At 37.4% G+C, this 25420-nt stretch overlaps 1 protein-coding gene across 3 annotated transcripts in view; it reads right to left on the reverse strand.

Moving 5' to 3' along the window:
• Positions 1-25420, reverse strand: part of MRPS28 (mitochondrial ribosomal protein S28) — a 107223-nt gene that overhangs the window by 41921 nt on the left and 39882 nt on the right. The window lies entirely within an intron of this gene.

The following is a 25420-nucleotide window of genomic DNA, read 5'->3' on the forward strand; positions in this document are numbered from 1 at the left end:
AAGCCAAAAGGATGATTGCTAGACATTGTTCTAAAAAGGGGGAACATACATACAGCAGGTTCTAGTCCACAACAACTCTCAAATCCAGTCAATGATGCCAGCTGCCTGACTAGGATTTAGTCCTACTGTCTGGGAATGAATGACTCTCAAGGGCCTTCCTCTGCCTTCCGGGTTCCTGGTTTCATCCTTTGAATTATACTTCCTTTTTCATAAAGTGTAGCGTGCATTTGCAGCTGACTAGTAGTTTTCTCAGACTGCTTCTTCCCCCTGAGAAACCCAGGGACCCAAATACGTTTTCATTTTAGACTGTCTCTGTACCTTTTAGTCAAAGCTGGCAGTGTCTTCTCCACTATAATTCTCTTAAAATCTCTGTGAGTTTTCTGAGTCATAGTAGGAGCTCACTCCACAATACCAAAGTTAACACCCACAAATCTTGCTGAGATTAGTCCTTCTCTATCTTAAAAACTGCTATGGAGGGGTGCCTGGGTGCCTCAGTCAGTTAAGTGTCCAACTGCTGATACTGCTGCAGATGCCACAATTTGTGAATTTGAGCCCTACATCGGGCTCTGTGATGACAGTGTGGAGCCTGCTTGAGATTCTCTTTCTTCCTCTCTCTCTGCCCTTCTCCCACTTGCGCGCGTGCGCACACGCGTGCTCACTCTCTCTCTCTCCCCTTACCCCTCTCTCAAAATAAATAAATACTACAAATTTTTAAAGAACCGCTATGTTAAAGTGTCCTTAAAAATATTAGCTCTATTTAATCCCTAATGAAAGAAAATCTGTGAGGCACACCCATAAGATTTCTTCTAAGAGGCCTTTTGTCTGTTTGAAAGGGTCTGTAAGACACCGCCTTAAATCATCCTGAGGTCTTGACAAAGAGATTTTTTACAGTGACATCTTTAATCATCTTTAGACCATATTTTCCTAATAGCACCCTTGGATTTACCTTTGCCTGTAGCCATTTCTTTTTTTTTTTTCCTAAATGTTTATTTATTATTTATTTTGAGAGAGAGAGAGAGAGAGAAAGAGAAAGCAGGGGAGGGGCAAATAGAGAGGAAGAAAGAATCCCACTCTGATGTGGGGCTTGATCTCTCAGACTGTGAGATCATGACCTAAGCTGAAATCAAGAGTCAGAGGCTTAATCACCTGAGCCATCCAGGCACCCCTTGCCCATAGCTATTTCTTAATTTTATGATCATCTACCATCCAAAGAGGCTGAGAATGAGAAAATAAATTTATTTTTGAACTCAGTAAGTCCTAGCTGCCTTAGATTTAAAATCTTGTTTTTTAGTTCATCTTTCTTTTCTCCTCATTTTATTACAGATAGGTAGAAGAAGACAGATGGCACTTTTCACCTCTACCTGGAAATCTCCTTAGCAAGATCATCTGATTCAGCAGTTATTATATTCTACTTTCCATATTATTTCATGTGATTATGCTTCTCTTTAATATATAACAAATTATTTCCTTCCCTTCAACTTCCAATGACATTTAAGCCTTCTTGACATATCAACATATCAAGGTCCATACAGCTTCTGTCCACTGTCTGGTTCCAAAGACAATGCCATATTTTTAGGTTATTTTTATAGCAGCATTCAACTTCTAGGTACTCAAATCTGCACCAGCTGTATTGCTATATAAGAAATCACTCTAAAACTTAGTGGGTTAGAATAAAAACAATTATATAGTTTATAAACCTATGATTCCAATCAAATTTCAAAACAAAGATTTTGGTCAAAATATTTGTTCTATGTGTAAAGTTGACGTTCCATATATAAGGATGACAATGTTTTAGTACTTCTTTCTTTTAAGGTTTACTTATTTATTTTGAGAGACAGCGTGCAAGCAAGTGGTGGAGGGGCAGAGGGGGAGAGAATTCTAGGCAGGCTATGCACTGACAGTTCTCAAAATCACAAACCATGAGATCCTTATCTGAGCCAAAATCGTACACTTAACCAACTGTAACCAACTGAGACACCCGGGTGCCTCAATTTTTTAGTATTTCTTAGTTATCACTGGACAGTATTAAAAATATACTTCTGAAAACTAGGAATAGCTAACATTTACTGAGTGCTACTAAACCTTTCAGTCTCTGATTTTCCAAAGGCAACAAAACAGGAGCAAAGCTGTGGAATGGGGCTCAACTTTCAGCCTTGATTTCACCGCCAATTATCCCAACTGGCTCAGCTGGTAGAACATGCAACTCTTGATCTTGGGGGTGTGAGCTCAAGCCCCCCCCGTAGGTGTAGAGATTACTTAAAAATAAAATCTTAAAAAAAATTGGACCACTTTCTTACCATACACAAAAATAAACCCAAAACAGATTAAAGACTTAAACATAAGAACCTGAAACCATAAAATTTCTAAAAGAAAACATAGGCAGTAAACTCATGGACATCAGCCTCAAGAGTATTTTTGCAGATATGTCTCCCCAGGCAAGGGGAACAAAAGCAAAAACAAATAATTGCGACTATGGCAAATTAAAGGTTTTATGCACAGCAAAGAAAATCATCAGTAAAACAAAAAGGCAACCTAATGAAGGGAAAAGATACTTGCAACTGATCTATCTGATAAAGGATTAATACCCAAAATATATAAAGAACTTCTACAACTCAACAGCAAAAAGAATATAATCTCATTAAAAATGGGCAGAGAACCTGAATAAACATTTTTGTAAAGGAGATACACAGATGGGCAACAGAGAGATGAAAAGATGTTCAGCATCACTGATCATCAGGGAAATGCAAATCAAAACCACAATGGGATACCACCTCACACCAGTCAGACTGGGCAGTACCAGAGACAAGAAGTAACAAGTGCTGACAAGGATGAGGAGAGAAGGCAACCCATGTGCACTGTTGGTAAAAATGTAAATTGGTGCAGCTACTATGGAAAACAGCATGGAGGTTCGTTAAAAACTAAAAAAAGAAGTACCATACAATCCAGGAATTCTACTTCTGGGATTTACCCAAAGACAACAGAAACACTAATTTGAAAAGACATATATATATATATTCTTATGTTTATTGCAGCATTACTTACAATAGCCAAGATATGGAAGCAACTTAAGTGACCACTGATAGATGAATGGATAAAGAAGATGTGGTATACAGACACAATGGAATATTTGTCAGCCATGAAAAGGAATGAGATCTTGCCATTTGTAACAACATGGATAAACACTGGAGTATTATGCTAAGTGAAGTAAGTCAGACAAAGAAAGGCAAATATCAAATAATTTCACTTAAGTGTAGGATCTAAAAATAAAACAAACAACAACAACAAAATAGAAACAGATTCACAGAGAACCGGTAGTTGCTAGAGAGGAGGTGGGTGGGGAGACGTGCAAAATGGGTGAAGGGTACAAACTTCCAGTTATAAAATAAATAAGTTGTGGGGATAAGAAGTACAGCATAGGGAACATAGTCAATAATACTGCAATCACTTTGTATGGCAACACATGGTGATCACACTTACCATGATGAGCATTTTGCAACGTACATACTGGTCAAATCACCGTTGTACACCAGACACTAATACAATATAATGTCAACAATACTTCAATAAAAACAAAAAAAAATTTCAATAAAAATAAAAATAGTTTGTATTGCTAACTAATTTTTACTGTTTACACCAAACAGTTTTTAAAAGGCATTTACTGAGTCACTAAATGATTTTGTGGAGTTTTCTTGAATGAAAGCAGGGAGGCTGGAGACTTTGCTGATGGGCATATTATCAACACAAACTGATTTAGAGAATGACAGGTGAGCTGTTACTCTACCTCCTCTGCCCACACAGCTAAAATAATAACACATGTGATGTGTGCTCTACACCACAGACAAGGGATCTTGCTCACATAAAACAACCAGGTGAATTCTCCTTAGATCTTGTAGGAAATGTTTCAAATTTAACCCCCAAAGGGTATACCAAAACTAGTCTGGATTTTCTCAGCTCACTTGATTCAGGCAAATTACACAACTGAAGTTAATAAGGGTTCACTGTGAATCTTAATACCAACACTGCCTTCAGCAGAAACATGGGGTTACCATCTAGTTTGGGAGACTCTGGGAGTTAAGGAACTAATCCAAGGCGGTCTACAAATGAGCACCAATATAGATGTGTGGAATGAACAAGAGCAGCATGCATTTTAACGAGTGCAGCTACAAAACAGACTTTAAATGCAATTCTTCTCTTGTCACATGTGAGCATATAAAATATCAGAAGGTACAGTATTGTGTTCTCTTAATGCAACAAAGCTTACTAACTACAGACATTCTATTGTTAATCTGACTTTAACTGTAGCAGTAAATCAACTCCAAAATACTATTATTAATTTTCTTATGGTAGTAAAATAGCACCATATTAAGTAATCCTTCAAAACACAGGTCATAGGCTAAGTGTTGGAAATTTTTGTTATACAAAGGCTAGAAAACATGAAAAATAATTCTTTTTCTCAGGGAGATATCCCACCTATTTTTAAGAGTCTGGGAAAATTGGCTTTTCTAATGAAAAAGACTCTAATGAAGCTTTTTCTAAAAGCTACAAGATTCTAAGTTATATTTTTGTTGCATATATGTAGTTTTTTAAAGTTGGATTTTCATCCCAAGAGATTAAATAGTACAACTCTAAATAAATGGGATGGAAGGAAGTTTCTAATACAAAATGGTTTCCTCTAACTAAAATAATTTTACCCAGAAAATTTTTTTGGCCGGTAGAAATTGAAGCACATTTACAACATGGGTATTTGGTATAAAATAAAGATTACTATAGAAGCTTTGTTCCTGAAACCTTGAGTTATACATGATCCAAGTAAGAAATCAATTTATTTTACCCAGTAAGACAAGTGGAAAATATTGAATTACAATCCTTGACCTTTTTTGGATTTGCATACTTCACAAAACTAGTGCATATGTTTAAAAAATAAACATATTTACAATATTTTATTTCAAAGGCTCAGTCTTATGACCAATATTATTTTTATCAATAACAGTCGGCAACATTAAAACTATAGTACTTTCCTTTCTTGAAAAAACACAAGAGTCTAAACACTGGCTGATCGAAACTTCTACCAAATCTCTCCATGGATCGCTCCCAAACTTCAAATCCTGACAACATCCTGTTTTACAGAGAACACTGCTCTCCACGATGCAGTCTCAGAAAGACGGAAGACCGGGCTTTCCTCAGTGGGTTTAAACTAGCCCTTCCTTGAATGGAGCAAAGCCCTGAGCAGTGACTCACTACAGAAGTCGTGCTTGAGGACAGGTACTCCCGCCTCCTTTTTCAAGAGACAAACACAATAGGAAAGCTGGATGGGAAACTGCCAGGCTGTTTTGTCCCTTGTCTGGACAGCCTCTCACTTTCCCACAACAGGTAGGCACCAGCACAGACTACTGCTGAATGCTCCAGACCTTGCCAAGATGCCGAAACCCATTGGTTTCTGTGGTCGTCCCCTTTTCTACTGATCCTGGCTCTTTGCCAGAGCCTAATTAAGCCACTGAAAATGCCGGATGGTTAACCCTCTCTGCACTAAGCCCACCTATAATTATTTGCAAAACACTCGGATAAGCTTTCACTTTTCTCAAAGATAAAGATATGTACCAGACTTTTCCGACGTACAGTAGGGGCGGGGGTATGTGCAGGTACCCAAAGTCTAGTACTTGCTACCAATACTTACTGTAAAGGGGTAGAAACCCATCCGCTGGAGCTATCGTTCGGAGAACCGCTCCAAAATATATATGTAGTTTGGCTATACTTATTAGGGTTTGGAATAAAGTGCAAAAGAATTCTATATTTTAATCACGTTTAATCTTAGGGAAATAAGTTTCCATTAAGAAAAAGTAAACAGGTATTTGATTCCAATGTCTGTGGTGAATCCTTTTTTCCCATATGAACAAAACATTATAGAGCTTTTTGAAATCCCCAGAGCCACTGCTGTTCATTAAGAAAAGAAAGCGCCCTTTTAAGATGTAGGTGCTTTATCTCTTTTTACAAAATGAAAAGATCAAACATAAACCCTTATTTGTAAGCAAAGCAATAGTGTCTCTGAGTCTCTTGCTAAGATCAACAGCAATGAGGCTGAATGAGGGGAAGCAGTGACAATGGTCAAAACGGGTGAAAGGAAACTCTCTGTTGAGGCCAGCCTTCCCTGATTGCAATCTTCAGACCCAAGGCCCATAACTCTGTTTAACTACTATATCCTGAATGAAAAGTTAAGTTCGCTCTAATGAGGAGCAAGTAAAGTTACATAAGAGGAACGCTAAGTAAGTTAATCGAGCCCATGCAATCTGGTATCAGGGAAGATTTGTATTTGAATATAATTTAAGAATTTCTAAATTGGATTCAGGAGAAATGCAGGAAATCGATTAGTCAGGCTAATTATTTTCCCTTTTTGACAACAGAGTATCCATTATATACACAACATATAATTAAGTGATTTTTTTCCCATTCTATATTCTCTAGCAACAGACATCTGCTACAGATGTTCAGCCTTCATCTGCCTGTTAACAGTGAGGCAATTTGAAATGGAGCAAAGTGACAGGAGTCACTTGTTAGCTCTCCAGTGTCAAATTCATATTCACATTTTATCCCAATAGCTTTCCCCTCTTCTTCTTATGTGTTGATTACATGTAGTTCAATTCTGATTACTTTGCAGGAAAGCAGCACCAAAGTCGCCTGCTTTCCCTAATAACCGTCGTCGATACACAGGAATATCCCTATCTGGAGAGGACAGAAAATTTCACACCTATGAAACACCACAAAACGGCCAAAACAAAAGAGATGCTTAATTAATTGCTGGCCAAGAGCCACATTCTTTCCAAATCAAGGCTTCTGCAACATAGCATATGGTTCGTTATTCCTCACAAATATGAAAAGCCTTTTGAAGTGATTATACTTGGTATCCGTAAGAAAATTCTGTATATGAAACAGCAGCAGTAAAAATTTTTAAAAATATCTGTAAGAAACATTTCATTATAAGAACTTGAGAACAGTTTTAACCTTTAAGGGTTAAGACGATGACTGGCATGCATTCTAGTAAATATTTTAATTCCACACAGCGTTCCATGTAGAAGATGCCAAATTTGCTTAGGGACATTAACAGAAAACATTTTTAAAGTAGAAGGAATATTTCTTCGTTATCGGCCCACTTTTGGGAGGTAGAACGTATTTAGTGTTTGATTTTTTTCTGTATTATTTGGCCTTTTAAATTCAATCACAATGCCTTTTTATTTGTTTCAAAATTGTGCCTGTGGTGAGGATGGTTAAAAAAAAAAAAAAAGAAAGGTATTTAACCCGCGTTCCCTGAGGGTTACGAGATGTGTATCACTCATCATTGTATCTCCAGAGCCTAGGACGCAGGAGGAGATGATGAAGTGCCACCCTCTGAAGAACTAGAGCTCACACAGCCCGGAGCACCCGGCCCGGCACACTCAGCTGCTCGCAGCCAGAAGGCAGGAGCTGAGCCCCGCTTACAGGAGTCTGGTTCAAAAGGCCACATGATCCGGGCGCTTAGGCCTCCTGAATGGTTTCTCATCAAGGTCCCAGGGAGATGTGTAACTGTCCACTGAGAGAGATCTGCCATCGAAACATTAGGAGATAGAAAGTGTCAAAACGTAATAAAAGCCTGGAAGTTACAAGGTCTCTCCTCCGTCTCCTGCATCAGTTCCACTCCCAATATACCTCATTAAGCCACTAGCGAGAGCAAACTAGGAAACCAAAACTACAGACCTTTATTTTTAAATTATACCCAATATCTAGCACAAAGCCTATCCCCTACCAGGCTTTTAATAAATTTTGTTACATAACAAAGTGTGGAGGTGAATGAAAATATATGAATAGAGTGCTCTAGTGGTAAATGGATTTTCATGGTCGGTGGGAACACATCTCTCAACATTTTGTTCTTCTAATAGAAAAGTACCACTTCTCCAGGACTGATTTATTTCTAACTTTGGCTCTCTAGACTACTGAAAGAAACTAGAAAGGGTAGACTTTATTAACATAATAGCCATCAGGCTTAATGCACTCCATCCTACTTGTCATGATTGGGGACAGTGCATCTCTTGCAAGTACCATCCTAAGCCGGGGGAGAAGGGCCACTAAACACAATGGGTAACATCAGTAGGTGAGCAAGCAGAAAGAAGCTATGAGATGCAAACTTTTCAAAGTAACTTAGCGTAACGATGAGATCATGTAGGCTGGAGACAGAAAAATTATCTTTACCTTACACTCCTTTTAAAAACTAAAACCGAACCAAGATTACTCAATCTGGAGTCATGGGAAAGCACTGTGTTATCAAAGGAAAATAGGTACAAACAGCCGTGCAGCAGCTATGTTAAAGTATCCACCTTGTTGATCTTTGAGTCCTCCAAACCATGATCTATTTTCAGTTAAAAATCATTAATGTCCAGCATATAAGAACCTAGAGACAGGACAAAAAGCACCTATTTTTTTTTTCCTATGGGGCGGTAACCAGATGTCAATAGCTGCAGCTGTGACTATATAATTACCTGTTTGCATTAACGTAGACCACAGTTTAGATTTAATAGGTCAGATGACAATGCAGCAAAATGTATTTAGCCTATGATTACCCCTTTTCAAACATTCTCTCACTCGCAACTTCGACCCTGGGAACATAGCAGGCACAGACTTAGGTCAATAAGAAACACTGGCCAGCACAATAGGCCTTGCCTCAAACAGCGCTGTTGACAGACACCAGCACAAAGGAAATGAATAGAGTCCCCCTCAGTTCTCACACAGAGCGAAGAATGACTCAGTGTACTGCCGCTTTGGTGCTCTGTTTGTAAAGTGTATACAGCTTTTGTCCTCAGCCACTGTTCACAGCTCAATGGGGGCTAAAGAGCCGAGGAAGTGAAGGCGGAAGAATGCTCCACACTCTTCCCTGTGGCCAGCAGTTGTATCCATATGCACATGACAGGTCAAGTGAGAACTGGAAAGTCACTAGATAAAACTCCTCCTATCCCAGCTTACACAAGTAAAGTGATTTCTTGAGTTAAAACACAAAGAAGGCATTATTTGGAGTGTCTAGAATAGTTACCGGCAGTTTGATATGAATATAGTTATTGATCAAATTATCGTTTGCTTTTTCTTTTCTATCATATTTATTTTTCAAAGGCTTACATTAAGTGCAGAGAGACATCGGGGCTGGTTTAAAGTAGGGAAACAAGTAATGTAGGTCAGGATTCAACAAAGACCACCAGAATAGGGCCAGGAAGCAGGTGAAAAGGCAAGATCCCAGCAGTGTGTGCACAGTACTAGCAAGGCTGGCAGTGGCATTTCACTCCTTGTGTATATTAACATCATACTGTCCCATGTACTATACACCTCTCTTTATGCCTACTTCCCAAGTAATGGGGGTATAAAAACAAAGAACCAAATCCAGGGATAAAACAGAATTCTAGGACAATTCAGTGGAGACTATGAACAGACAGCTTCTGTAGACTTAAGACTAGTTAGCACGGCCAGTAGGCAAAGAAAATCTAGCTAGCTTAAAGCAAGGCACAAGCTCCCGTGCTGAGAGAAATGTCGTTGCCCTAAGCCAAAACCTACTGGCGGAACTGCACCTGTATTTAAGGGTACATGTGTTAGAACAAGAGAGTCTTCAAATTCCAGCTCTGTCAATGACTAGCTGTGTGACTTTGTGACTTTGTACACCCCCTCCATATCATACTATCTGCCTCTGTAAAATGGGATGTAGATCCATTTCTTTATTCAAAAAATATTATCAAGAAATAACAGCACCCATTTTACTGGTTACTGAGAAGACCAAATAACTTAATAGGTGCGAGATACCTGGAAGAGGACCTGGTACCATGGAAACATTCAATAAATACTGCCTATAATTGAGCATTAGCCCCAACTGCTACCACCACCACTATGACCATTTTACAACTACTACTAACACTGCAAATACCGCCACACTCCCATAGTGAGGTAACTGCTATATTTATGACTCTCCAGGAACATTCTTACCAGATGATTGAGATCACTGAACCTTGGGGTCCTGAGGATATTCCCTTTAACCAGAGGTTGCTTTTAGTTGTCTCCAGTAAATAGATTTTCTAGCCTTATGGATGCTATATATATGTAAGATATACATAACATTAGCACAAACCTATTAAAAGTTTAAAAAAATGTTTATAATTAGAATTTTCCCCCAAATCTACATCAGTGTACACTCTAATGTTTATTCCAAGAGGAGAAAACGATAGCAAACACTAATTGCCATTCCAGGAGCGAGAGATTCTTCTAAGTGATTTATCTAAGATACTGTTAATTTTACAGTGAAGAAACTGAAGGACAGAGCATTAAGTAACTCACGATCACACCGTTAAATAAACAAACCAAGGCAATTTGACTTCTGATCTTATGTTCATAAACACTACACTATATTGTCTCATTTATATTTTTTTTTACAAATAGTTTATTGTCAAGTTGGTTTCCATATAACACCCAGTGCTCATCCCCACAAGTGCCCTCCTCCATGCCCATCACTCCCACCCCCCCCATGAGTCCTCAGTTTGTTCTCAGCATTCAAGAGTCCCTCATGTTTTGCCTCTCTCCCTTTCCCCCACCATTTCCCCCCTTCTTCTCCCTCCTGGTCCTCCATTAAGTTCCTCCTAATCCTCCTATACATGCAAACATATGATATTTGTCCTTTTCTGCCTGACTTATTTCACTAAGCATAACACCCTCAAGGTCCATCCATGTTGCTATACATGGCCAGATTTCATTCTTTCTCATTGCCATGTAGTATTCCATCGTATACATAAACCACATCTTCTTGATCCATTCGTCCACTGATGGACACTTAGGCTCTTTCCATGTTTTGGCTATTGTTGAGAGTGCTGCTATGTCTCATTGATATTCTTATGTGAGCCTCTCTAACAACTTGCTAAGTAGTACTATCATTATTTTTACAGTTAGCAAAGAAGTCACTTTCTTAAAAGGTTCTGGCATAGAGTCAAACCACATATCCACAGTAGCCTCATAAATAATAATATACCGTGAATTAAAACATGCTTAAGATATATCCCTTTATCATTTCTGAAGAACAGGCAGTTGTTAACCACAGCTAGGCTAGTAGGAGTCAAAAGTAAAATGCTTTATTTAATTGTTTTCATAATTCCTTTTTTTTTTTTTTTTTTAAATGTTTTATTTACTTCTAGGAGAGAGAGACAGCGTGAGCAGGGGAGGGTCAGAGAGAGAGGGAGTCACAGACCGAAACAGGCTCCAGGCTCTGAGCTGGCAGTCAGCACAGAGCCCGACGCGGGGCTCGAACCCACGCACCGCGAGATCATGACCTAAGCAGAAGTCGGAAAGTCGGACGCTTAACCGACTAAGCCACCCAGGCGCCCCCGTAATTCTTTAAAACCACACAACCATAGTTAGTTTTATGCTTATGAATTTAATCTTATATGTTAATTTTATCTGCAATGATTCTGAGAATGCCAAGAAGTTAATTGATGAAGAAAATTACTTTGAGGATAGATGCTTTAAATATATAAGTGGTCACTTAAAAGAAAAATAAAGTCCCCCATTTCACTGACTTTGAGAATGCCTCCTTGTGTTTAAATCTTTCACAGTAGTGGTCAATGGAACATCAATATCAAACAAGAACCATGTTAGAAGTTGAAGTAAAATTTTTCACTTATTCATTCTGTATGGCTCTGATTTAATTTATTCTTTAAAATCTAAACCTGTAAATATATACAAATATTCACGAATGGTCTTGATCATAATTAAATTACAAATAAAGGTAATGGACTTCCATATCCAGCAGTATGTTACATGGAGTAAACTGACCAAAGCTTTTGCTAAAAAGAAATAAACATAGTGGTTAAAATACCAAAAACATTTTCTTTAATTGTAACACTGAGTCAGTAATTTAGAATTGATTATAGAAAGGCAGAAAACGAAAAGAGAGCTGGAACTCAAAGAATAAACAGACCACTGAAATCAGGTTTTGTAAAACTTGAACTTCTTTCAACATTTCTATGGTACAAAGGGTCACTACATAACGAAAAAAGGAGAAAATTACCTAGAAGGCAGGAAAATTCTAAACTTATACTGAAAGTGGCAAAACAGCCTCATCACAAACTATAAAAACAGAAAGAATCACCATCAAAACAGTTTTATAAATAGAACAGTTATAGAAGTTGACCAGATACTGATTTTTAAAAAGGAAGTTTTAATAAATTCAAAAACTGGTGTTACTTTCTGTGATAACAATATAATTATGCTAAAAATTAATTTAAAAAATCTCACTTGTTTGGAAATTTAAAATACATTTCTAAATTTAAAATGCATTTGACTCAGACTCTTCAATACCCCAAAAACCAACCCAGTGAAGAAATGGGCAAAAGACCTGAACAGACACTTTTTCAAAGAAGGCATACAGATGGCTCAACATCACTCATCATCAGGAAAATACAAATTAAAACCACAATGAGATACCACCTCACACCTATCATAATGGCTAAAATTAACACTCAGGAAACAACAGATGTTGGCAAGGATGTGGAGAAAGGGGGTCACTTTTGCACTGCTGGTGGGAATGCAAATTGGGGCAGCCACTCTAAAGAACAGCATGGAATTTCCTCAAAAAGTTAAACACAGAATTACCTTACAACCCAGCAATTGTACTACTAGGTATTTATCCAAAGGATACAAAAATGCTGATTTGAAGAGGCACATACACCCCAATGTTTACAGTAGCACTATCAACAACAGCCAAATCATGGAAAGAGCCAAATGTCCACTGACTGATGAATGGATAAAGAAGATGTGTGTGTGTATGTATGTGTGTGTGTGTGTGTGTGTGTGTGTGTGTGTGATGGAATATTACTCAGCAATCAAAAAGAACAAAATCTTGCCATGTGCAATAATGTGGAACTAGAATGTATTATGCTAAGCAAAGTAAGTCAGAGAAAGACAAATACATGATTTCATTTATATGTGGAATTTAAGAAACGTAACAGATGAACATAGGGGAAGGGGAGGAAAAATAAGATAAAAACAGAGAGGAAAGCAAACCTTAAGAGACTCTTAAACAGAGAGAACAAACTGAGGGTTGCTAGAGGGGTGTTGGGAGGGGGATGGGCTAAGTGGGTGATGGGCATTAAGGAGGGCACTTGTTGGGATGAACGCTGGGTGTTATATATGTGATGAATCACTGAATTATACTCCTGAAACCATTATTATACTATATGTTAATAGAGTTGAATTTAAATTTAAAAAAAAAATGCATTTGACTCATGAGTCAAAGCAGAAATAATAGAATTAAGAAAAAAGCATGAAAAAGTACATGAAATCTCTTTAAGTTAGCAAATTTGCTCAAATGTACTACATAACAGCATAATATATTCCAGTAAAGTACTTTAAAGTCTTGTGAAGTAATTTATTTAATAGCCTGCAGTCTGGCTTTAGTTCTCTTACTGCCTAAAAAGAATACTTGGTTAGCATAGTATAATCATGTATAGCATAGTATAATCATAAAAATGTGACCAATATTTTTTCATTATAATAAATTCTTTTTAAAATGTTTATTTATTTATTGAGAAGGAGAGAGGCAGAGAAAGAATGAGAGAGAGAGACTCCAGGAGAGAGGCAGAGAGAGAATGAGAGAGAGAGAGAATCCCAAGCAAGGTCTGTGTAATCAGTGCAGAACCCAACACGGGGCTCGAACCCACAAACTAAGAGACCATAACCCGAGTCAAGAGTTGGATGCTCAACAGACTGAGCCACTCAGGCACCCCTATCTTACTTTCTATTAAGACCCTTCCTCAACTGAGCTACCCCTAAGTATAATTTGTGTAAGTTTGACATCTTGACATTTTCTGTCTTGAAGATACACATGGATTCTTTTACTCCAAGGTACATCCCCTTTTCTAAGAATTGCTGAGCAACTGCAAAGATGCATTTAGAAGCAATAATGGGGTGCCTTGGGTGGCTCAGTTGGTTAAGTGTCGGACTTCAGCTCAGGTCATGGTATCACGGTTTTTGAGTTCAAGCCCCACATTGGGCTCTGCACTGACAGCACAGAGCCTGCTTCAGATCCTCTGTGTCCCTCTCTCTATAGCCTTCCTGCACTCACTCCCTCTCTCAAAAATAAACATAACCGGGGCGTCTGGGTGGCTTAGTCAGTTAAGCGTCTGACTTTCGCTTAGGTCATGATCTCGCAGTTCATGGGTTCGAGTCCCACGTCAGGCTCTGTGCTGACTGCCAGCTCAGAGCCTGGAGCCTATTTCAGAGTCTGTGTCTCCCTCTCTCTCTGACCCTCCCCTGCTCACGCTGTCTCTCTCTCTCTCTCCTAGAAATAAAAAAATAAACAAAACAAAACAAAACAAAACAAAAAAAAGCAATCTTGAGTCCTGAATGCTATAGATTGAATGTTTCTGTCCCTTCAAACTTCATATGTTAAATCCTAATGCCCAAAGGTGATGGCAATAGGAGGTGGGTCTTTGGGAGGTGATTAGGTCATGAGTGTAGAACCTCAAGAAGGGGATTTCTGACCTTATAAAAGGAACTCAGAGAGCTCCCTTGCCCCTCAGCCATGTGAGAATACAGTACATACCCCGCTATCTGAACAAGGAGGCAGGCCGTCAGTAGACCCCAAACCTGCCAGCACCTAGACCGCAAGATTTCCCTGGTTTGGGAACTGGGAGAAATGAAATGTTTGTTGTTAAGCCACCCAGTCCGTGGTATTTTTGTTAGTGTAGTCCATTTCTCTATATTCATGAACTGGTTACAATACTTGGCAAGAATCATTCGAAAAGAAGAAGGTAAAAAAAAAAAAATCAGAAAAATTCAGAACCCTAAATTAAGTTTTAGAGACATACCAGGTATGTACTTGAATTTAAAAATTTGTGTTGGCGTGCATACCACTGCATTTCGCACGCTAAAGTGCTAATTCTAAAGTTCAATCCAAACACTTAAACTGGACTAAAAACATGAAGGCCTGACCTCTATTTTGAATCAGTGATTCCAAGCACATTGTCTAAAGGCTAACTATTTTCAAAAATGATGGATAGGCCTGGTATGTCTGATAGCACATCCTGGTAACATAATTTTTGAAAGCGGCCAACAAGCAAAATGAGGGCTGGAAGCATTGGTGTGCGGATAGACTCCTGACTCCCAGAAAAAAGAAATTTATATTAGCTTAAGAGACAGAGAGAGAAAATGAATTCATTATAAGGATACATGAGTAAGAACCTGAAGCTGATTCAAGAAGGGCTGGGCCCAGAAACTGAGAAGCCATGAGATACTTGGGACAGTGATCTCTCTCTCTCTCTCCCCTGACTGTCACCGCTCTTTGCTCCGAATGTCTGCCTAATTCTTTCTTTGAGCTGGCTTTCTCTGTCTTCCAGTCTGACAGGCATATAGTGTGGCTGCTCAAAGCCCTTGATTTTACATGGTAAAGCCCCACAAGTGAAGAGACTAATTATATTTTTCTTGTTGTCAATTCCAAACTCCAGGGGATGAAGCCTGGATTGGTTCCAGCTTGGGGTACCCGCTCTGGTCTAATTCAGATGGAAAAGGCCACATGGTTTCAACACGGTTGCCCACAGACCACTGCTTGGGTGGTCAGGGTAGTTCAAGGTGCTGGTATACACTGGGAACTCCAAAAGGCACTCAGCAGGAGCAAGAAACAGGTGCTGTACCTTAAGGTGCCCCAAGATGCTGCCAATTCTTCCTCGCTACATTCGGCTCGGACAGAGATTCTTCTGTGAGAACTGCTATACCACTTCTCCCTGGAGCCTTTACTAAATATCTTTTTTACTTCCTATACTAAACATCTAATTCATACAATTCATATAATTTGATACATATTATTTATAATCTTGTGACTCAGCAGATTTAAATGACGAAACGTTAGTGTGGCAAAATGATTTTGCATATCTCTCAGGTAAAGAATGGCTATCCACGCATTTGCTCAGTCTTTAAATCCTAACATCCTTGATCTCTTTTCTATCTCTTTCCTATTTACTATCAATTCTTATTCTGAAATATCTTCTTAAACTGTCCCCTCAATTCTATCAACAGTACCATAATCTTAATTCAAGATTTTATTATCTCTTTTTTGAATTTTTAGGATAGCTTCCTCATTGATCTTCCTGCTTCTAAATCTCCGACAGATGTTGTACTAGCTTCAATAGCTTCAATAATTTCCATTTTAAAGCAAAATTCTGTCCCTGTCACATCCCTGTTTGAGTCTCTTCTGGTTCCTCAGAGCCAACAGCAGAGCTCCCAAGCATGCCTGTCCCTCAGAGTTCCCTAGATTCCTAGCCCTCATCCTAAACTTTCTCCATCAGTCACCTAGAGCGGGGCTGAGGAATGTGCCTCTTTAACGAACTTCCCACTTGACTCTGAGTTAACTAGCCCAGCATCAATTTGTTATGAAACTGCTCTATAATATAAAGTCCAGCCCCCGAATATAACAAAAGTCAGCTCACAATCTGATTCCAACCTAGCCCCTTCTCTTCTTATCCCCTGCAATTCGCCCTTCCCAATTTCTCACAAAACACAACTTTCACACTGCTGGCTATCTATCTATATATCTGCCTTCTCCTCTTCTCTACTTTGGGAACTTCTACTCATGTTTTAGGAATCAGTTCAAATGTTCTCTGTGAAGCTTTCCTGGACTGCCTCTAGCATTTATTTATTCTTGATTATAGAGGTTAAAAGGCAGTCTTGTGTGGTGGTTAAGGGTACAGGCTCGACAACCAGCATGCAAATGTCTGAATCCAGGCTCTACAAATTACTAATGAGGAAGTGGAGGAATATGTAGCCTGGGACAAGTTATTCAACCTCTCTGTGCTTTCAGTTGCCCCCACTGTAAAACAAGAATAAAAAGAGTGTGTGTCCAACATAATTGTGAGCGTTCTAATAAATTAATGCATGCAAAGTATTTGTCTGGATTGTAGCAACTGGTCATTATATATTAGCTTCCTGTTTAAAAGTTATTCCTGTCTCTTAGATGATGAACCAGCCTTTTGTGTTAACCCAATCAATTTAAGAATTTTCTTTCTTGGTTGTGGTACAAAACTAAGAGAAAAAAAGTAATTTACATATAAACTTCAATGTAACTTCTTTTCATTTACTTCTCAAAAGATGACTAAGAATGATGTACTAAACCTATTTAAGAAAATAAAGTTATTTATAAGGGAAGGATTGTCTTTTGAAGTCATTCACTAGGGAGGCAGAAACAACTTGGGAATCTTAGATGCCCATTTGAATTTCAAAAAAGAAAGGAAATAGTCTAGCTTTGGGCCATTATTTTCTAAATGTATAGAAAAAGAACTGGAAAATCTGGAATGGACTCTCACAAAATTTCCATTACTTACAAAACCAGACTTTGAGCCAAAAATATATTTCAAGAAATCCTGTAGTTTTCAAAATAACTAGAAACAGTACAAAAACATTTTATAAAGGCTGCTTTTTCTTTAATTACAAAGGTAATATCTGCCATGGAAAGGACAGAGTGACAGAAAAACTTGGTTGTCTACAATAAAAATACACACACACACACTATAGTTATGCAAGGTGAGAAGTGAAGAGGAAAGCTAATTTGTGCTCAGATCCAAAAATAAGCATCTTCTGTAATGTTACATTACTACTAGATGCATTCCTCTTTCTTATTCTGCTTCTAACGTATCAGTTATCAAGAAACGGAAGAAACAAACTATAGTAAAATTAGCTCTTCTGCAGAACCCATTCATTCCTTCAATAAATATTTACCAAGCACCTACTATTATACATGTTTGGATACAGCAGTAAACAAAAGAGCCAGGCAAGTGCCAGGCATTCCTATGCTGCTTATCTTGGCAACAATCTCTCTCCTGAAACAAGGTCAGCAACACTTTGCACACCTTATCCGCTGCTGTGAGGAACCGATGGGTCCACCTCTAAATAATCACCATTTGTGACTCCAGCAGAGAAAACTTATCTTGCTCCCAGACCTCCAGATCACGGGTTTTAACCTAGGTTTATGGGTCCCTACAGGTTAATGGGCGTGTTGGGGGGATCTGTGAACCCCCTAAGACTAAATGCAAAATGTGTGTTGTACATTCATGTATAAATCTTCCTAGACAGTCAGTGGGCCTCAATGTTCTCTCAAGTGGGCCCATTACTTCAAAGAGCATAAACAGATGCTCTAGGTGTAGGAAAATTCCTGACATTTGTCCTACTGAAAAGCCTGCTGCTATATACCAACACAGAGAGCCCCTGGCGAATTCCTCCTCTGACAAGTATAGAACAATGTTCAACAATGTTATCGTTGACAAGTTGTGTTTGCTCCTCTAATTTCTGTCCTTCAATGTTTTGAGTACCAACAACCGAGTCAGTCTCTTAGGCAAAGACTTTTTCCAAAAAAATTGTTTACAGAACTTGGGCTCCAGCAACTCTTGCAATATAATCCTTCTGTATAAGTGAACCACAGAAAAATAACTCCTTAATTTGTGGTTAGAATAACCACTGCAGAACAACCTATAGTGGGTGGCATGAAACTATCACAATTATAAAGTAACCAAGCAAATAATATACTATGTCTATAACAGATAAAATGTTATAAATCCAAAACATACATTGCTATAAATAACGTCTGTGGTTATTTGCTGAGATACTCTGACTCACATTGCAGCGACAAGGGCTACTCTTAGCTTGCTTTACAAAGAAGTCACTCAAGCTATTACACAGTAGACTCAGTGGCACCACATGTATTGTTTGGGCTAAAAAATGAGGTAAACTGCACTGTATAGTACTGTTGGGAAAATGCTGCCTTTAATATAAACAAACAATGGACTTTCCTTTAGGAGCCATGATAAGGGAGAGGAGGACGGCAGGATCCGTCCTACGAAATCAGCATGCCTACAATTTGGGAAAACACTGAATAGGAGCAATCAGTGTGTGTAAGTGCATATTTGTTAACAGCTATAATCAGATCATTTCCCCCCAAATTAAAATCAGAGCTTTTAAAGTTGGGAAGGCTCTAAAAATCAGCAAGACGACAGGACTAAGAACCACAGTAGATGCACGACTAGCTCAAGTTCACAAAGCAGAACAAAGAAACTAAGTCTTTTGACTCCTTTATGTTGCCATTCTTACCCTGAAAAGTTCTTTTTTGACTTCTAGGCTTTTCTGTGGTTTTTATCCCCTCTTTTTCTTCTTTTAAAGTAATCTCTATGCCCAGTACAGGGCTTGAACTCACAACCCGGAGATCAAGGGTCACATGCTCTACAGGAGCCAGCCAGGAGTCCCCAAAAGTTCTTTTTAAATAAATTAAAATACAATTAAAATTACATTAAAACATAATTTAACATTTTTAAATAAATTAAAATACAATTAATATTTTTTAAAAAAATTAAACTATAATTCACCATACAATTCACCCATTTAAATTTTTTTTTTTATGTTTTATTTATTTTTTGAAAGAGAGAAAGACACCATGAGCAGAGGAGGGTCAGAGAGAGAGGGAGTCACAGACTGAAACAGGCTCAAGGTTCAGCCATGTTGTATTGTGATATAGCAGTACTTCATTACTTTTTATGACTCAATAATATTCTATTGTATGGATCCATCCATAAATATCAGTTCATCAGATGGTAGATATTTGCATTGTTTCTACCTTTTGGCTATTACGAATATATCTTTCATTTCTTTTGTTATATCCCTAGGAGTAGAAAGGATGGGTCATACGGTAACTCTGTTTAGGTATTTAAGGGACTACCAAACAATTTTCCAAAGTGGCTGAACCATTTTACATTCCCACCACTCAAAAAGTTCTTGTTTTTTTTTTTTTTTTTTTAGATTTTTTGATGTTTATTTTTTGAGAGAGAGAGTGAGCAGGGGAGGGGCAGAGAGACAGAGAGGGAGACACAGAATCCAAAGCAGGCTCCAGGCTCTGAGCTGTCAGCACAGAGTCTGATGTGGGGCTTGAACCCATAAGCTATGAGATCATGACCTGTGCCAAAGTCAGCAACTTAACCAGCTGAGCCACCCTGACACCCGAAAAAGTTCTTGCTTTTAAAATCATGACAGAGGCACCTGCCTGGCTCAGTCAATAGAACATGCAACTCTTCATCTTGGGGTTGTAAGTTCAAGCCCCACACTGGGTGTAGAGGTTACTTAAAATAAAATCTTAAAAAAATCATAATAATCAAATCATAAATAGAAGCTCCTTCTTTTTTGCTAAGAGGTTACTGAAGAAAAAAAAAAACCCAAGTATTGATAAATGTGTTTTAAAATCCACATACTACTAGTATATGAAATTCAGGTGCAGAGTTCAGAACACATAAAGAGAGCTTTAAAAGGGTTACCATGTAGTAAATATTCTCTTTACTATTTAAGGGAATACTATGTATAATATGAAAATATTATATATGGGCTTATATAAAACCCTTATTATAAAAGGGTTACCATGTAGTAAATATTCCCTTTACTATTTAAGGGAATACTATGTATAATATGAAAATATTATACATGGGCTACACATATATGTCAAACATTCTAAAATATTGGAAAATCTTAAGTGTGAATAAAAAAGAACAGATTAAATTTTCTCAAGACTAAATTAGAATTTATCTAATAAGGTGACATCTACATATGTTCATTCATTAGAAGGAAAAAAATCCGGTCTTTAAGAGGTAAAATGGATGCGTATTCAACAGGGCCGAGTAAATGCAGTTTGCTGCTCTGGAACAGAAAATGAAAGCTAGCTCCTACAACTGTTTTGTACAGATAACAGTTCTTGTCCCAGTGGGTTTGAGGTAAGCAATCTGGGAGCAACAACTTTATACACTCTGCAGTAAACTATACATTCTGGGCAGAAAGGGGCCTTCCTTCGATCTACTGTGCTTCAGGAAGGCCAGGGCAAGTTAACATCTATGAGTACTAAGGGCGCAGCAGAGGCTGGAAGAAAATGTGGCCAAGCATCACTAACCCCCATAGGTGTTTCTGCCAAGCACAGTCCAGAACTTTGGTAACAGCAGCAGGCAGACGAATGGCCCAGAGGAATGGCCCAGAGCAGAAAGAGAGGGTGAAGATCCTCAGAAGACACAGGCAACTGGTACACAGAAGTCTGAACTTTCATCACATCCCTGCACACGCCATTTTGTCCTTCCTTGTTGGTAGTGGTTACAATCCTCCATAGTTGCGTTTGGCTTCACCGTTATAATCTCTGGACAATGGTGGCTAACAAAGTAAGAAATGGTTTATATCATAACCCAGCTCCCTCATAAAGACTGCCTTCCACACACATATTCACTGAGCTAAGTTTCCCAAAAGCAATAATTAGTTTTGATCTGTGTAGTGCATTCTCATATTTCCTAATTTATTTTACTAAAAGAAAAAAAAAGCAGAGAATGACCCAATACATGTGATATACAACTTTTCAAGAATATTATCTCAAAAAAAAGATAATAAGTTTCCCTCTACTATACAAAAATTTGCCTTAAACCACTTCACTTTGACCGAAGGCCTACATTAATACCTGTTTTCACTAACCAAAAGAAATTCAAAGATTTGCAGTCTATGAAATGGTAATTGCTTCTTCCCTTAATGCCTTTTCAGCATACAAAAGGTTTCAAAGAAATAATCTACATTCAGATAGCAGGGTGAAACATGTAATACAGTCAAAACTAAATTTACATATGGACAGGCAATAACAATTATGTCACAAGTGTCAGCTGGCCAAACACTGATTTCAACAAAGAGAGATTAACATGCAAAGAACTGTGGGTCTCAGGAACAAGGAAAGAAAGTAATAAGAGTTCAGTGAATATTTGCAATTATTATGGTGAGGGGCTGGGGTGTAGATGAGTTATTACAAAATAAATTTTAAATGGTTTAAAATAAGTTAAAACTGAAATATAAAACACTAGAAGGAAACATATGCCAATATTTCTATGGAGGCAATGGGCCACGTATGACAACCAAATTAGAAACTATAAAAGAAAAAATCTATAAAATATATACTAAAAGTAAAATTTTGTATGGCAAAAATAACTAACAATAAACTGAAAGTAAACAGTTTCAATCATTATGAAAAAGAGTATAAATTAATAAAGTGACAAATCCAAAATATTAATGAGCAACTGGAATGAGCTAATGAAACCAGAATATAAAATTCATTTTAGAATTAAATAAATAGCAATATGTTCATCATTGCCTCAAAAATGCAAATTAAAACAATGACACATGGGTGCCTGGGTGGCTCAGTCAGATATGCATCCAACTTCAGCTCAGGTCATGATCTCATGGTCTATGAGTTCGACCCCCATGTCGGACAAATCTGTGTGTGTGTGTCTCTTTCTCTGACCCTCCCCTGCTTGCGCTCTGTCTCTCTCTCTCAAAAATAAACATTAAAAAAAAAGTTTACAAAAAATAAAAATAAAAAATAAAACAATGACATAACATTAGATTGACAAACATGAAAAATAAAATAGCACCTAGTATTAAAAAGAGAAATATTTTGTGGCAAATTGGAAATATGTATAAATTTTTAAATAACGTATATCCTTTCTAGTTCTCTACTCCAAAGAATTTAGTAAAAAAAATATCAGATAATCATCCCCAAGATTTACAAACAGAATTGTCACTGAAATGTTGTTTAAGAAAATAGTGAACACTGGAAAAACATCACTATATATCAATAGGGGAGTAGTTAAATAAGTTATAGTAATGGAATCCTATGTAGTCTTTGACAATTTTGTTTATGACATTAATTACAGATCTATTGGGGGTAAGTAATTATAAGATAGTATTCAAAAATAAGATTTTTTGTTAGGAACTTTTCTTACACATATATTAAAATGTTTTCACAAGGTGATCTTTGTTTTCTTCCATTAATTTATCTTAATTTGTATTTTGCAATAAGCTTCAATTACTTCTACAATAATATAGTATTTTTTAAAGTTTATTTATTTTGAAAGAGAGAGCGAGAGAAAGGGAGGGAGAGAGAGAATCCCAAGCAGGCTCTGCACTGTCAGCATGCTATGTGAGATCATGACCTGGGTTGAAATCAAGAATCAGTCACTTAAGCAACAGAGCCACCCAGGAGCCCCTAAAACAGCATTTTTAAAATAAAAGATGAGCAATATATTAAATCAAGCTCATATACACTTACCGGGAAGATACTATAATCCCAACAGATTAATAAACTACGTAAAGAAACTGACAATTTACCAAAAAATACTATTAATAAACATAAAATGTTCAAGCTGTTTGCATAAGACTGAATAATACCAAAACCTTTCATCCTACTTATTCCACTTAAATTTTTTTAATGTTTTATTTATTTCTGAGAGAGAGAGACAGTGTGAACAGGGGAGGGTCAGAGAGAGAGACACAGAATCTGAAGACAGTCTCCAGGCTCTGAGCTAGCTGGAGCACAGAGCCTGACGCGGGGCTCGAACCCACGAACTGTGAGATCATGACCTGAGCCAAAGTTGGACGCCCAACTGAGCCACCCAGGAGCCCCATATTCCACTTAATCTTTTATAAGAAGATAATCCTAGGGGCACTTGGGTGACTCAGTCAGTAAACGTCCAACTTCGGCTCAGGTCATGATCTCATGGTTCGTGGGTTCAAGCCCTGAGTCAGGCTCTGTGCTGACAGCTCAGAGCCCTGGAGCCTCCTTCAGATTCTATGTCTCTCTCTCTCTCTCTGTCCCTCACCCACTCGCACTCTATCCCTCAAAATAAATACATGTAAAAAAAAGAAAAGATAATCCTAGAAGTCTTATCCATGAAGATGTTCACAGCTGTGTCACTTATAAGAAATACAAGAGAAGACACCATCTAAGTATCTAATAAACAAAAACTGTGTTATATTCAGTGACACATAATGCATCTTTTGCAGCAAAAAATGCTAGTTTATAAAATTGAGAAACTCATGATTCAAAATCATATAAGACAGCATGATTAAAACCATATAGAAACAAAACAAAAATCCGGGCCTACCTGAAACGACTGCAAGGACTGGTGGGCCTGTGATGGTTTTTAGAGTTTGGTAGTATTTTTTTTAATTGAGATATAACTGACATATAACATTATATTAGTTTCAGGTATACAACATAATGATTCAATATAGGTATATATTGCAAAATAATCACAAGAAGTCTAGTTAACATACATCACCACACATAGTTACAAAATTGAGTCTATTAAGTTTTAAATTCTTCCTACTTAGGGAATTTCCCGTAGATTTTTTTATGAGAATGCATTACTTTTACAAGTTGAAACAAAAAATAAAAATTAGGAACAGAAATACCAACATAACTTCAGTGATTTGGCTTGAAGAATATTGAAGAATATTAGCTTTGACGGTGTACAGAGATTAATGTGTAGAATAAATATGCAAATTAAAGTTTCAGTGAAGAAACTGGGGCAGCTGGGTAGAGCATAACAACTCTTGATCTGTGGGTTGTGAGTTCAAGTCCCACGTTGGTATAGAGACTGCTTAAAAATGAAATAAATAATAAAACGTAATTGGGTTTGGTATGGTCAATAGTATATTTTTATAATAAATAAAGGACCATACAGTAAAATTGTATAAATTGCATAAATTAAAACTAATGTATTTTCAGTAAGCCATAAAATTTTAATGTAAAAGAATATAGTATTTGATGATATTTACAATGATAAATGTATAAATATTTTTTTAACTTTCCTTTTTCTTATAAAAATGCAACTAGGAATATTTTGTTTGGTTAATTATCCAATTTAGAAACATGAACCTGAAAACCGAGCAATACACACAGAAATGTAGATAGACCACACCACAATGTCATTAGTTAAAAGGACATATTTTGAAATTCAGACTAGAGAGGTCAAATGGGAATAGTTCATCTGTTTTATTAGTCAATGAAAGTTCATGGTCGATAATGGTGTGGTTGAATTCAGCTTAATTTAGATAAACATTAGTTGATAACATCTCTGGTAAAGTGATTTGGTAAAACAGAAATCAGAAAGTGTGGCCTAAGATACACTGTGACTTACACTTAATTATGTTTCTTAATTATTTCATAAAACACTATTGCAACAAAAAGTTGAAATGTGAAACGATATGTAGAACTATATTGTATTTGATAAACATGTTGTTTAAATATTTTAAAAGAAAGAGAAGATGTGTCCTAAGTGGATGAGCTGTGGCAGAGGTCAGGCTCCAATCCAAACTGCTGTGTACTCACTTATTGACTCTGCCGAGATTTCACACTTCTCTAGGCCTCAGTCTGCCTGCCTACAAAATGTGGATAATGTTGCCGAGCTCAAAATGTTACTCCATCTTATCCCTTTTTCCTCTATAAAATTCAATATAATTTACCTCAAATATAAACAAGACAGAATAAAACAGTAATAAGCTATGGTTATGTCTCTGAGGACTAGTAGAGAACTTGAATTATGACCTT

This window comes from Hyaena hyaena, unplaced genomic scaffold, assembly GCF_003009895.1.
Source record: "Hyaena hyaena isolate Hyena2069 unplaced genomic scaffold, ASM300989v1 scaffold_358, whole genome shotgun sequence".
Lineage (NCBI taxonomy): Eukaryota > Metazoa > Chordata > Mammalia > Carnivora > Hyaenidae > Hyaena > Hyaena hyaena.